We start from the raw sequence: 14,266 nt of genomic DNA on the forward strand, positions 1-14,266 counted from the left end.
GCCTGTCTGCCTTTTCTTAATTAGACTATGAGCGGAGAAGGGAATGTTTCTTACTCAGTTTGGTAACCTTCTTCCCTGCCCCCGTATCATAAGGACTAGAATGAGCTGCTAAGAATGTAAAGCCCACAACTCACAGAGATTTGAACAATAGATGTGTTCATTTCTCTCGCACGCTTGAAAGGTCAGCAGCAATGGGGTCCAGATCTGATGTGCCAGCACCCCATTCCGTGGAGTCTGCCTTTCTATATTTCCCCCTGCTACACAAGGCTCCCATTTCTGAGGATAACATGGATTAAAGTGGCTTCTGAAGCTCCAGCTATCACATCCACATTCCAACTACCAGGAAAAAGAAGGGGACAAATGAAAAACTCGGGTGAGGCTGTGTGCTGGCCGCCTTCTGAGGAAGATTCTCAGAAGCTTCACACTGTGCCTCCTTTTGTGTCTCGTTGGGTAAAAGCAGTCGCATGGCCATGCCTAGCTGCAAGGGAGGCTGAGACACGGAGTCTTTATTCCGAGAGACCGTGAGCCCACCTGAACCCGAAGTGCAGGGGTTCTGTTCCTGCAGAAGAGGAGAATGGTGACACTAAGGAACAAACAGCAGTCTCCGCCCCATCCCCAAACCAGCAGAGGGCCTGGCATATACCGAATCAAGGTCAGCCAGCTGCATCCCACAGGCCAGATCTGGCCAGCTGCCTGTTTACAGTCCATGAGCTGAGAAGAGCGCTTACATTTTTAAATAATTACATTTAAAATGGTTATATTAAACCTACATAACAGCCTCAAAGTTACCTCTTAGCCAGTAGAGCTTAAAATATTCACTATCTGGCCCTTTAAAAAAAGTTTGCTGTCTTCTACTAGATATTTAATACATTACTTTAAAGACCTACCTTTTCGAGTATTTGCTAGCCATCTGCCATGCTCCAAGCCCTGGAGATGCAGCCATAAGTTGTCCTCATGGGGCTCAAGGCTGGCAGGGGACAAAGATAAGATGTGACTAGTGAAATGTAATCGATTAGGAGTGTGCTTTGTGCTGTGAAGAGGTATAAGGTGCTGTGGATGCACAGGATAGGGGAACCTAAAATATTTTGGGCAGGCCGGGGAAGGGCTGAGGAAGGACTGTTAGCTGAGGTCTGGAGTAGAAGGAGTTACCTGGTGAAGCGTGTGTTGGGGAGGAGGGAAGCATTTTAGGCACAGGGAAGAACAGGGTGCAAGCCACGAGGGGGTCATCCAGAGTGGTGCGGGAGGCGGGAGAAGCAGCACAGAGCCCAAGGAAATGCTTCTCCGCCAGGACCTGCAGGGAACCTATCCGCTGGAGTGATGCGCATTGTCTCAGTTGTTTCTGTTCGCTGCAGCCTCTGAAATCCTGTAAAATAGCCATTTCTAAAATGTGCCCACTGCCCTCCTTTCTTTTCATCTTTCCCACTGCCTGCCTTTGAATCTCTAACAGGAAAAAAATGCAGGGATTCCAGAAAGACTGGTCCAGCCACGTGGAAAGCGGCCCAGGACACAGCTTGGCGATGGCTGCAGATGCCGTGAGAAGAAAATTATCCCGTAATTGAAGGGGAAATTCTTTATTAGGATTGTTGAAGAGGTGTACAAGCTGCTTTCATCTGTGGCTTGCTCCACGCTTTAATTAATTTGGATTCAGGAGGCTTCCCAAGCCTCTGGTTGCACCATCTCTCTTAGGGATTAGGACCTCTGTTGTAGGTGGAGAAACTGAGGCTGGAGAAACCCTGAGATGTGGAGCTCGGGGACAGGTCCTGCAACAGAGATGGTTTCTGAACACTTCAAGCCCCAGGCTTTCAGGAAAGAGCTCCCAAAGCCAGTTGCTCCAAAGAAAGGAATTTTCTAGGTTAAGAAAAAGAAAAGATGTTTTTGTTGTATAAACTGGTGAAATCATATTTTACATGTGTCTGGAAAAACAACATATCATATGAAAATTCGTGACTTCTTTGTATATCACAGCTGGCTGAGGAAAGCCCTGCTATTGCCCACTGGGCTATTCTCCTTTCCTTGATTCGTAACTAACACCCAACTCAAAAATGGTAGCTCATTGGGTCACACAAATAAGAAAGCCCAGGAGGGAGGCCTGCCTTGATCCTAGTCACGTCTGGTCTCCAGGCGTAAGTGGTGCCACCAGCTTTCTGTCTGTCTTCCTTGATGCTCACTCTTGATGCTTTCTCTCTCATTCCCTTGAGTTTTTTCTCTCTGCTCTGCTTTCTAGACTATGAGACGGCCTCAGCAGCTCATAGAGCTTTTTTTACAACCTCAAGGGAAAGATGGGTTCTCCTTTCCAATAGACCCAGGAGAATCCTGAGAGAGGAGAATGTTGAGAGGCACAGAGGTAGTAGAGAGGATGTCGGAGATTTTTGCTCAGTGCCGACACTGTCCCTCCCTTGGGCATTTTCAAGAGAGGCTTGTGAAGTGTGCAGTTACTTTCAATTGTGTTTTTTGGTGACCGGACTGTTTCTTTGAAACTATATAGAAAAATAGGCTCACACCAGTCATCCATTATCCACCAAGCTAATACAATCACTGCTATCATTTTGGGGTGTGTCTTTCTTTTTTGGGTCCCAAAGCATGTCTGCGCCAAGTGTAATTGTGACGTTGATGTGGTGGGCACTGTAGTTTATGTGGACTTGGGTCTGAAGCCTACCTTTTTTATTTTTATCAAGTCTGTGATCTTCAGAAAGAAGGGGAGAGAGGGAGAAAGAAGTCTCTCCAGCCTTGGGGTGAAAGCTCCGAGCTCTGCGCTGATGGGGTTACCTCTGTCCAAGACCCGCGGCCAGGGGGGTACCACGTGCTGATTGGCTCAGGTCTGAGTTGCCTGAACCAATCACAGTGGAGACAGGGAGAGCCCTGGTTGACTAAGCAGGTGAGGCTGCTGCAGTGAGGGAGCCAAGCTAGGACCTGCCGGCCTGTAGAGTCCCCCACCCAATGGCAGGGCGTTGGCAGGCAGGCTGTGCCTACCGCCCTGTGTGGGCCACAGGGGTCCTTAAGAGTGAAGAACCTCGGGGGTCTGGGGCACCTGTGCCTTGACCCGGGCCCTCTGCCTCTCCAGCCCGCATCCTCAAGCTAGCATCACGCCACGTCCCAGCCCACGTGTCTCCTGGCTCAGGGGACAACCCTCATTGCTACAGTTCGGGGGCCAGATGGGTTTGTTTTTTCTTCTCCATGGCAAAACATGAATTCTCTCTTCTAAGAAAATAAAAGGACTTATTTTTAAAATATATATATCTTTATTGATTTCAGAGAGAGGAAGGAGAGAGAGAGAGAAACATCAGTGATGAGAGAGTCATTGATTGGCTGCCTCCTGCAGGCCCCCCACTGGGGATGGAGCCCACAACCCGGGCATGCACCCCGACCGGGAATCGGGCCGCGATCTCCTGGATCCTAGGTCCATGCTCCACCACTGAGCCACGCCGGGCCAGGCAAAAGGACTTATTTTTAAAAAGAAAAAGAAGGGAAAAAGAAAGGGGGAAGAACTCATAAAAATAAAAGCCCAAATCCGAACTCCAGTAGCAAACTATACTTCTTACAAAGCGTAGCTCTTCACAAACTAGACTTGGGACAGCTCTGTGGGAGGCAACCAGACGCATTAGAATTCAGTTTCTCATAAAGGCAGAGCCAAAGGCAGGGTAGAAGCAGAGAAGTTCTTCAGGGACAGGATCCCTCGAGGCTTCTGAGGCAGAGATTTTAGTAATAGTTTCAGCACCGCGGCTTATTGAGCACTTGCTCCGTGCTGGGCACTGGGCTAAGAGCGTTGTCTACCACCTACCGACCTTCCAAAGGCCTCTTTCAGAACAGGAAGCCGGCGGCCGGCCCTGCACGCTGCGTGCGAGCTGTGGGGCTGGCCCTCCGGCCTGTGTTTCTTTCTCCAGAGCTTCCTGCCCACGGTCCTTCACTGCCTCTCTTCAGATCTGGGATTTGAGACGGTCTGCAGGGTGAGGTTTCTGGGTGAGGTGGGGCCTAAGGCAGACAGAGCCTCCTGGTTTCCAGTTTGCTGGGTTTTGACTTGGTCCACATAGGACTGTTTCAAGCTGGCTGGAGAAGGGGAATTTTTTTTTTTTTTCCTACTCCCTGGATTCTTTCCCAAAGTGAGTTGACTTCAGTGAGTGTGGAGTCACCTGTCCTCCTGGGTTTTTTAGATGAAAGGGAAGCAGACTACAGTTGACCTTTCCAATGGGCAAGTTCCCTGGGCTTGGGGAAGAAAGAGGCAGACCTCACTGTCAAGATAACCTTACCCAGGGATAAATGTTAAAAAGACAAGAAAGCAGGGTAAGGGCCAGAGAAGACGACTTCTGGTAGGGTCAGGGAGGCCCTCTCTGGGGAGGTGCCCTGAGGAGGCGTCATCCCGGGGAGGCGCCTCTTAAGTGGAGCCCTGGGGGATGGGAAAGAGTCAGCCTGGGAGACCGGGAGAGGGCTGCGGGGGAGAGGAGAGGGCCGGTGTTGGGACGGGAGGAGCAAGAGCTGGCCAGGGAAAGAGGAAGGAGGGCGGGGAAAGGGCCCTTGGAAGAAAGAACTGTATGATCTGTCACGCCCGGAATGCCTCTAAGCCCCGTGGAAGTTTCCGCCACCGTCAGCTATGACGTCATCTGAAGGTCTGCCTCAGTGGTCTCTGGCCCTGTGACCCAGGGAGCCCATTCAGTGACCCAGGAGCAAGGTCATTTGGGCCTGCAGGGGGTGGGGCTGTGGGTGTCACCCTGCCCTAGGGGTGGGGAAGGAGGTGGCTGTGAGGAAGGTGTGCCCCGTGCCCTCCCTCACCTGGGGACTCTAGGGCTTGCCTACCGGCTGCCTGCACCCTCAGGCTTAACAACCCAGGAGGCCCGCTGCTGGGCCCGGAGGGAAGCAGAGCACGCTTTGCAGAGAAAGCGTGAGTAGTCACTTATAAGGTGCTTTCTTTCTGCTTTCTTTTCCTCTTTCCAGTTGAGAGCAAAAGGCACCGCCTTATCCTGGAGGCAATGTCAGGTTGTTTTCCAAAAGTGAAAACTGATAGTTGCTCTCCAAGCTGTTGATCTGCATTTTAGTGGCCCTCCAGGCAAGCAAATGAAATATCCGTTTCCGGGACGGGAGGGCAGAGAGGTGCAATAATTGAAGGGCAACAACCCTAAATTTAATATGGATGATTTGTTTAAATATTCATTGGGTCTGTTTAAACATTCCACATCACCAGAATGCTATCCTGGGGAGGCAGTAGAGCACCTATTTAAACAGCCGGGTGCGTGGGTCGGAAAGACTTGGGTTTCAGTCTTTTGCCTCTTACCAGTGCTAAGAATTTGGGCAAGTCCCTGTCCTTTGAAAGCCTTAGTTTACTTGCATAAGAAATGGAAATAGTGAACTTTTCTCAATTGTGCAAATAGCGGATGGTCAGAACATGTTTTTTGTTTTGTTTTGTTCTGTTAATCCTCACCTGAGGATATTTTTTCCATTGATTTTTAGAGACAGTGGGTAGGAGGGAGGGAGGGGAAGAGAGACAGAGATAGAGACAGAGACATCGATGTGAGACAGACACATTGATTGGTTGCCTCCTGCATGTGCACCGACTGGGGCTGGGGATTGAACCTGCAACCCAGGTATGTGCCCTCGACCAGGAATTGAACCCGCGACACTTTGGTGCAGGCGCCAATGCTCTAACCACTGAGCCACACCAGCCACACCAGCCAGGGTGATACATGTTTGTATATACATATGGTGCTTAAGGTAGTGCCTGGGACTTGACAACAGTTCATGAAGTTTAAATTATTCGTATTAATAATACCTAATGTAGTAGTAGTATTAATGAGCGGTACATGCTAGAGCCAGACATTCTAAGTTCAGTTACCTGGCTCTCCCACTGACCAGCTTTATGACCTTAGGCAAGTTACTTGACTTCTCTGAGCCTTAGTTTTCTCAATTATAAAATGGAGATGATCGTAAAACATGGTTATCGTGAAGACCAAATGAATAAGCACTTAGAACTGGGCCAGGTGCAAGGTGAGCCCTACATGAGTGTTATTATATTATTGTGGGCAGTGTAGTTTTATTTGGTGCTGGAAAGTATTTTTTATGAGTGCAGGGACTTGGTTCTATTCACCATTATATCCCTAGTGTCTACCACAGTGCTGGACACATAATAGGTACTCAGTATCTCCAGCTTTGTCAAATAAACGACATGGAAGGTGGTGAATGAATCTCATGCCTCTGTGCAGATGGAGGAGGACCCTGTGTCCCTCTATGTGCCAAGCACTCTGGTGAGTCTAGAATTGCAGCCCCTCTCCCTTGCCCCTAAGTAGGCGCCGTTCCTGTCCCAATCTTGTGTCTCCAATACATACAATGCTCAGCAAATGGGATGCGAGGGCTCCTCGGTTCCTTGTGGAGCCGCAGCACTAAACCTGCCCTGTGTCCACCATGCGTCTTCCAGCAGGGCCACCACTGGCCCGGGAGCCTGGGATCTCACTGGAGACCCAGCGTGTTCAGTTCCTTGGCATCTCCAGCGCCTTCTGCATTGGAGGTACTCAAGCAGGGTTGATGGAATAGCATCGATGCACGTAGACAGCACCCAGTAGTGAGTGCCGTTTGGGTGGGATTTTGTGTCATGCACCTGAGGGAAGAGGAAGAGGTGCATGCAGTTGGGGCACGCAGGTTGTTGGAGGGCAGAGTGGTATTAGCGGCTGGGCCAGCTGAGCCGCCATGGAGGCTGCTGGCATCCCTAGGACGCTAACTTAGGTTGGCATGATGAGACCTTTCCTCAAAGAATAATTTTCACTAGACCACCCCCATAGGAGGGTGTGCCCGTGAACTGCGGGATGCCAAGCAACGCATCGAGTGTAGGCCAGAACCGAACTGCTTTAGAGGGCAAACCTTAGGGTCTCCTCTGGTATTGCCTCTTAGCTTGAAAGCCAGCAGAACTTTTAGCCTGTTCCCAAGGGGTCATGTCTGGAGCAAACTGTGACGTGCCAGGGGGTACATGAAGCTGCAGCTTAAAGTTGGTATGTTTTCAAAGCTGGTGAGAAGCCCTTTTAAGACAAATTAAGGTAACTATTAGTATATCATGGAGTAGAATGACAAACTTCATAGATTTTTTTTAAAGTTAAACCACAGGATTTCCAAAAAAATGTCAAGCCTGTTTCAGCCAAATCATCCGGACCCTCAGATAACTTGTCTTTTTCTCTGTAATTCAGAGTATTTTGGTGGACACATTTATGAACTATTGGTATTAAAACCCTGAATGGTACCCAGGCAACTGGCCATCTCTCTAATTTCTCCTGTGAGACTGATCTCTGGATGGAGGTGACTTTGATCTCAAACTTGCTGAGAGAGTGGCTAGACTTAGGCGATGCTTAACACCAGTGAGGCATTTAGGAGGCAGAATTGTTGGTTTCTGGAAGAAAGCTCCAACCGAAACTAGTTAAAGCTACAAAAAGACAATGTTTTGCTCACAGAATTGGGGAGCACAAAGATGATTTTGTGGGTTCATATGTTGTCATCAGAACTCTCTTTTTGTCTGAATCTTCCCTTTCTTTGTCTCTCTGTCTGGCCTCCTGCTGTTCTGGAAATGGACTCCCTTTATGCAGCTGGGAAGAGTGTGGGAAGGGATGCACACATCGACAGAGCCAGGCTTGCGCACAAGGCACCCTTGCCCATGGCAAGCACAGAGGCACTAGAGAGCTTCGATTTCTCAGGGTCTGCCTGTAAATCCCCGGCAGGGCTCTGCTGGTCCATCCTGGATCATGTGCATGTACCTGGCCCATCAGAATGGGTAGAGAAATGGAGCAGTGTGATTGGCCACCTGGATTGCACCTCTCTCTAAAGTTGGTGATGGGGAAGTGTGTGATTGACAGCCCCATCGGAATCGAATGGGGGAGGGGCAGCTCCCCAAAGGTAAGAGGGGGTCACTTACCCAGAGTAGGGGAGGAGCATTGGCCAGAAATAAACCACGGATGTCCACCACCCAGGAGAAGTGTTCTCACTCGAGAAATGAGGAGTGCCCAGTATCTTCCTGTGGTGTTAGCCCCGGGTAGGTATGGGCCCTGATCTTCATTTAAAGACTGACATTGAGGGGTTTCCGCAGCCTCAGGGGCCCTATCTGCCTTCTCAGGAGAGTGCTAAAAATGAGAAGAGAAACTTGTGTCCATGACCAGACCGTGAGCTGGCTCTGATTTCTCTACATGTTAAGAAATTAGGGAGAATGTTCTAGAACAAATGGCTCAATCTTGTTGCATTTTTTAATTCTGTGTATCCAGTGATCCAAAAGCTGGTATGTAGCTTGACCAACTGCTCCACTGAAGAAGAAAGGTTCAGGGACAAAACTTTTCAAGTATTTAATCGTTTTAAGCCAAAGGCCACAAAGTGATGGCATGCTTTCTTTGGCCAGCACAGACTTTAGGAAAAAAGAAAACCAAATGCTTGCCAACATTTAAGAATTGCAGTATTTCACATGAAAGCATGGATCTCCAGCTTCTCTAGGAAAACCAGAAGATCTGGCCATGCTGGCCCTGGGCTCGCACATGGCCACAATTGGCTGGAACTGAGGAGCAGCGACCTCTTTAGACAGAATGTAATACTCTAGTTTGCCACAGTCTCTACCACTCCCAGTTATTTCCCCTGTCACTTGTTCCCATTACCTGTTTGACCTTTGTAAACATTTGCCTTTTCAATCCCTGTATTATACAACAAATTCCTTGAGCAAAATCTCTGAAGAACCATGTCTCTATCTAGCTTCGTGACCTGAGGCAAGTTACTTCTCTCTAAACCTCAGTTTTTTTTTATCTGCAAGCGGGGATGAAATACTTAATTTAATCAGTCCTATTGAGAATCTGTTTTTCTAGATGCTGGGTTTACCACAAGTAAACTTGTTGGGGCAGACAGGGGTAGTTGTTCGTGATGCAAGGAGGTGGGAGCACACACTGGGCAGGTGATTAAATGACAGGTCGTATCTAAATCACTTAGTCCGGGGCTTGGCAAACTGTGGCCCATGAGACAAATGCACCCGCCACCTGCTTTTCTGATTCCAGTGCTGTGGAGCACAGCCACAGCCACTCATTTACATGCTGTCTGTAGCGCCGCAGGCTGGCTGTACAATGGCAGAGTTGAGCAGTTGCAACAGACACCACATGACACGCAAAGCCTAAGATATTGATTATTTGGCCCTTTATAGAAAAAGTTTGCCTGCTCCTTCTTTAGCTCAAAGCCTGGATAAATAGAAGGAGCTCGTTAGATTGAAGCTTACTAATAGTAGTACAAATGGTCCCCTCCCTGACTCTTACTATCTTCCAAGGCTGAGAGCTTTAATTGGGAGCCCCAAACTTCCTGCCTTTCTATTTGCTTGCCTAACAGCCATGCTCCTTATTTCGGTAAAACTGCGGAACCCATATTGGCTACCTGCTTATACGGCTTCCATAGAAGGTTTACTGTGGCCCCCGTGAGGGGCAGGGTTGGGTTGGGGTTTGCCTACTGTCCCTCTCTGTGTGTCAGATCAGGTTAATCAGACCAAATCAAGTACAGGATTGGGCAGGCTGCGACTTGAAGGCCCGTGCAGAGAAGGCCGATCTGTGTTGACTTACATTTTTCAATAGGGTGTGTGGCAGGCTTGCTGAGGGTTTGTGGGCTCATCAATGGTTCTGCCCTCATGCCAGCTCCCACGGCCTGACTCTGGGCCAGAGACCTAGCTCTCCACCACTCCAGGTGGTTTGTTTTCAGCCAGTACCAGGGCATTCATCAGCACAGACCCCAGCCTGAGGTGGGGTGGGTCACAGGGAGAAAGCAGGTGTTACCCAAATACATGGAGCTGAACAGCAGAGGGCCTGGGTGGGTAACCATGAAGGTCAGCAGAGTCCTTGGGCTGGGCCGGTTTCATGGGCGTGTGACCTGGGCAGTCACCCAGGGCCCTGTGCACAAAAGGCCCCCTCTTGATTTAATGCTCTGTTGTCAAATTCTTAAAGTTCTTAATAATTTTTTAATGTTTGCATTTTGCGTGGGGCCCTGCAAATTATGCAGCCAGTCTTGTAGACAGGACTTGCTTGGATTTATTTTCCTTTGGAGGGCCTCAGGGGGCACTGGGATATTTATGATGAGCTAGAGCACTGGAAATGACCTGGTACCTAGGGGGCTTTGTAGCCCCTGGTTCTTGCACTCATGAGATTTCCAGGGGCGGACAGGGAGATAATAGTGTGGCTGGGGATGGAGACAAAAAGGACATCCCTTCCTCCTCTGGCAGCTGACAGGACAAAAGCATGACAACAATGCCTGGATCATTTCTTGATGGCCAAATGCTTTATATCCATCATTTCATTCACCCCCATGAGAACTCTGTGAAGGGGGCACCCTTGTGTGGGATTAGCCAGGTAAGGAATTTGCCAGATGTCATGCAGCTAGTAACCATATAGAGTGGGGATTTGGCTGTCTGAGCTCAGAAATCCAATGCAAGTTATTTCTTCTCTCAGGTCTTAGTTTCCTCGTCTGGAAAATGTAAGCAGTTAAAGCAACCTTGTAGTATTGTTGGGAAGATTGGTGAAGGAATATATAGTGCTTAGTACACAGCATATATTACATGCTTGCTAGATGATACATGTGATGATGATGGTGGTGATGCTGGTGACGCTAGTAATGATGGTGATGATGATGGTGATGATGATGATGATAGTGACGCTGGTGATGGGATGATGGTGATGGTGATGCTCATGATGATGGTGGTGATGATGGTGATGATTATGGTGATGGTGATGATGGTGATGATTATGGTGATGGTGATGATGATGGTGATGGTGATGGTGATGATTATGGTGATGGTGATGATGATGGTGATGGTGATGATGGTGATGATTATGGTGATGGTGATGATGATGGTGATTGTGGTAAAACACTTGATGATGGTGATGATGATGTGATGGTGATGCTGGTGGTGATGCTGGTGACAGGATGATAGGATGATGGTGATGATGATGATGGTGATGGTAATGATGGTGATAATGGTGACAGTGATGATGGTGGCGATGGTGATAAAAGAGATGATGGTGATGATGAGGAGAGTAACGATGAGGTCAAACTATATTAGACTGTTTCTAACTCTAACTCTGATGACCCACATCTGCCCTCCAAAGGGCATGTCTTGCACCACAGAAAATATTCTTTTGCTCCTGAATGTATTAGTGTCCCATGGCCTCCATACCTGGTTACCACTAACTGGGTGGCGTAAAGCAAAGGAAATTAATTTTCTCATAGCTCTGGAGGTAAGGAGTCCAGGCGTGGGCAGTGCTGACTATGTCTAGAGGCTGTGGGAGAAGCTGCCTGTGCCACTCCCCTCGCCTGAGGCCGCATCTCCAAGACTCTGCCTTTGTCTTCACGTGGCCTTTCATTCCTTGTGTCCTTCCCTGTCTCACGCTGTATAAGGACACTCTGTTTGATACAGCACCCACAATCCAGGATGATCTTATTTCTGTTTTTACCTTGATTATACTTGCAAAGACCCTATTTCCAATAAGGTCACATCCTGAGGTCTCAGGTGGACATAAACTTGGGGGGGACATTATTCAGTTCACTACACTGAGGTAGGTCAGTGGGGGATCCAGGGAAGTGACATGGACATGCCAGGCCCGGCCCCCTGTCAGGGCCCCAGCCCCCAGCACTGCGGACAGGCCCCTTGCATTCGCAGTGTTCGCCAAGCGGCGGTCATAGCAGCTCTGTTCGGTGCTGCGAGAGTTCTGGTGGACTTGTCCTCTTTGAACCTTCAAGGGCGGTGACTCACTGGGAGTCGTCCTGGCGTGTGCTGGGCCAGGAGCGGATGGCGGACCCAGCCCCAGAGCTCCTGGCTGCCCGAGTACACAGCCCAGGGCCTCCGCCCCATCTCCATGGAGCACATGTGCCTCCGAGCCTGGGCGAGGGGAGGCCTGTCGGCCTGTGGGCGGCCTTCGCTTTTCGTTTCCTCCCTTAAAGAAAAGACTGGAGGAGAGGGTTGGAGTTTGCCATCATTGTGGGCAGGCTGCGACACGCGGAGGAGCCGAGCCAGCTTTGGAGAATGGGACTGGCACGTTGGAGTCCCCGTGGACTGGGCAGGCCCGCGCCTATGTGGCCCAGCGTCCCAAGTTTACTCTGCCTCGGAGACAGGAAAGGGTGCGCGCCTCGGGAGGGGAGCGTGCCGCTCAGAGAAGAGGGGTGCTTCCCTGCTCCTGTGAGGTTAGGTTGCCAGGTGACCCCTCACCCTTTCTTAAGAGTGAAACAAACAGAGCTCTGTTGAAAAGGGGGTTTCCCCACTTCCACCGGCTCACTCTGGACACCCCCTCCTGCCACCCTCACCCATGCCAGCCCCGTGGGTCTTCCCATCTCCTGAGGTGAGGACAGGAGAGCAGCTGGGAGCCACACACACTATTTTCAGAGAGAAGACTACCCAGAGGGGTGTGTGGTTGGTGGAAGGGAGCGCGGCACGGAGGTGACTGTAGGCACCAGTGTCCTTTACCTCGTTTCAGGCGCTGAAGTCTCCAGGAGGCCTCCCCTCTTCGGGGTCCTGACCCCAGGACTGGGGAGGCCGGAGGCTCTGGGTGCCCGTGGGAGTTGGCAATGGTTCAGACGACAGCAGATGATTTCTTTGCAAAGGGAACTTCCCTAAATAAAAGAAGATTTTGCTGGTTTTATTAGTCAGAAAAGACGAATGTGGGTGGGCAGGAGGGCATGGCCGAGTCTTTCATTAGTGTGCTAACGTGAATGTGCCTCTGACAGTGATGCTGAGGAGAAAGAATAGGAAGGAAAGAAGGGGGGGGGGAGGGAGGAAGGAAGAGAGAAAAAGGAGGGAGAGAAAGGAGTGAAGACCAAAACTAAAGAAAAAAGGGAAAGAAGAAAAGAACAGAGTCAGAGCCACTCCAAGGAGATGGCATTTAAGCAGAAACCTGTTCGGGCCGTAAACGGCATCGGGGTGAGCAGCCCAGGCAGGGGCGCACATGCAAAGGCCCTGGAGGTAGCAGAGAACCGGGTGTGTTGAAGGAAGAGGGCAGAGAAGACTGACTGAGCCTCGTGCATTTGGGGTGCACGGGCTGGATCTAGACCACGGGTCCAAACTCCTCCACGCCAGGCAGGAAGAGAGGCGGGGCGGGGGATGTGGCAGCTGGGGCAGTCTGCCCCGGAAGATGCTGCCACCTGGGCATGTTGCCGGGTCTTTGATTTATGAGAGAGCAGGACTACAGATTATTGTGTGAAATCTCACGTGTTTGGATGCTGGCCTCAAATGTAAAGACTTAAGAGTGGCATTGCTGACCTAACGGGGACTACGCTGGGATTGACTGGGGCCGCCACGCTGGCACTTGCTCCAGGTCTCCGACCCATGTGGACCAGGGACTTGGTCATTTGTGGGCTGTTCCAGAGCACAGCAGTTGTCACCCCTCAGTCCATCTCCAGCAGAGCTGGGCCAAGTCACAGGCATAATCCTTTGCTTCTCCATCTGCAAAGCTGGCCAAGGGACTTAATCCAAGTAAGAGCGCAGCCAGAAGGAAAAGGGCGTGTCTTCCTCAAAAAGCCTTGAATAAAGGAATCCTATTCAGGGCCTGAAAAGCCCAGTGTTTCGGTGAGTGGCAGCCTGTCCAGGCAGGTCTGTGCATGGTGACCTCTTACAGGAGGGAGTTTGCTGTTTGAGGGCTCGCTGCTCCTGCCCGTGGAGGAATCTCAAGCAAAATCTAGCCCATTTGGTTGCAGTCTCTGCTTTGATGCTGCAGAAATTGGTCCTTAACCTTAGGGGGTTATGAGAAGGACCCTCCTGGCCGCATGCGGTTCCTCCTGACTCTGGCGTGGAGAGCCGCGGCCCAGCGGAGGGGAAGGCTGCACCGAGAGCGTCAGCATGTTGACGCATTTGCACTATGAGGTGGCGGGTATCTAGCTGAGTTGCAAAAAGTCAACCAAATCAAGGCTCGTGGTTGCAAGTGACAGAAAGTAATCTCAAACTGGGTTAAACAAATGAACAAAAGAAGGTGACAGCGTCGATGGACCTTGAGGGCATTATGCCAAGAGAAATAAATTAAGAGAAAGACAAATACTGTGTGATCTCACTTAAATGTAGAATCTCAAAAAACTAAACTCACAGCAAAAGAGATCAGATTGGTTGCCAGGGCAAGGGGTAGGGGGCCGAGGAAATGGGTGAAGGGGGTCAAAAGGCAGACTTCCAGTTATAAAATTAGAGTCCTGGGTTGCAGTGTGCAGCAGGCCAACAGTAGTTAACATGGCTCTGTGATATATTTGAAAGGTGCTAACAGAGCAGATCCTAAAAGTTCTCATCACAAGGAAACACAGTTCGTAACTAAATGAGGTG

The 14,266-nt window shown here is 50.0% G+C and overlaps 1 pseudogene; it reads right to left on the reverse strand.

Moving 5' to 3' along the window:
- Positions 1–319: 319 nt before the first annotated feature.
- LOC107538075 (armadillo repeat-containing protein 10-like) overlaps positions 320–14,266 on the reverse strand; it is a 57,828-nt pseudogene continuing 43,881 nt past the window's right edge.

The sequence above is a fragment of the Miniopterus natalensis genome, chromosome 7 (genome assembly GCF_054644295.1).
Source record: "Miniopterus natalensis isolate mMinNat1 chromosome 7, mMinNat1.hap1, whole genome shotgun sequence".
Classification (NCBI taxonomy): domain Eukaryota; kingdom Metazoa; phylum Chordata; class Mammalia; order Chiroptera; family Miniopteridae; genus Miniopterus; species Miniopterus natalensis.